The sequence below is a fragment of the Colobus angolensis genome, unplaced genomic scaffold, assembly GCF_000951035.1.
Source record: "Colobus angolensis palliatus isolate OR3802 unplaced genomic scaffold, Cang.pa_1.0 Scaffold500, whole genome shotgun sequence".
Lineage (NCBI taxonomy): Eukaryota > Metazoa > Chordata > Mammalia > Primates > Cercopithecidae > Colobus > Colobus angolensis.
The window spans coordinates 44,485-44,996 of record NW_012118489.1 but is presented as its reverse complement, the minus strand read 5'-3'; the positions used below and the strand labels follow the sequence as shown (position 1 = coordinate 44,996).

Here is a 512-nt window from a genome sequence, read left to right as displayed (position 1 = left end):
GACCAGTGAATGGCACATGAACACTGGAAGTGATATCAAACCCAGAAACTGGAGAGTCAGTAGACCGAAGTAAAGTGGAACATAGAGGAAAAGAACCAAGAGTTTGTAAAGGATGAAGACGACTCGTGGACAGGCCTGGAGAAGAAGCTAAATGTGGCTGAAATTGAAAGACCAGTACCTGGCACTAAGGTTTGCAGGCTTTCAGTAGACGCAATTGTAAAAGGGAAGCTTGGACTGGTGTGCAAGGTGCTAGATTCCCCAGTGAGGCCTGATGTGCTGGAACTGGCAGGAAAGAGGGTTGTGTAAGTAGTGGATGGGCTTATGTAGAAAGCTGTAGATTCTCCAATGAGGGCTGAGGTTGTGGAGTGGGGAGGTAAGGGTGTTGTTCCAGTTGCATTTGAGCTGCTGTGGAATGCGGTTGATTCCTGATCAAGGTCTGTGGTGGTAAGGGTGGCAGGTAACACTATTTCGGTGGAGCCTGGGCTACCAGTGAAGGCTGTAGATTGTTCACC

At 48.6% G+C, this 512-nt stretch overlaps 1 protein-coding gene across 1 annotated transcript in view; it reads right to left on the bottom strand.

Moving 5' to 3' along the window:
• LOC105524683 (mucin-12-like) overlaps positions 1 to 512 on the bottom strand; it is a 17,205-nt gene that overhangs the window by 14,310 nt on the left and 2,383 nt on the right. The window lies entirely within an intron of this gene.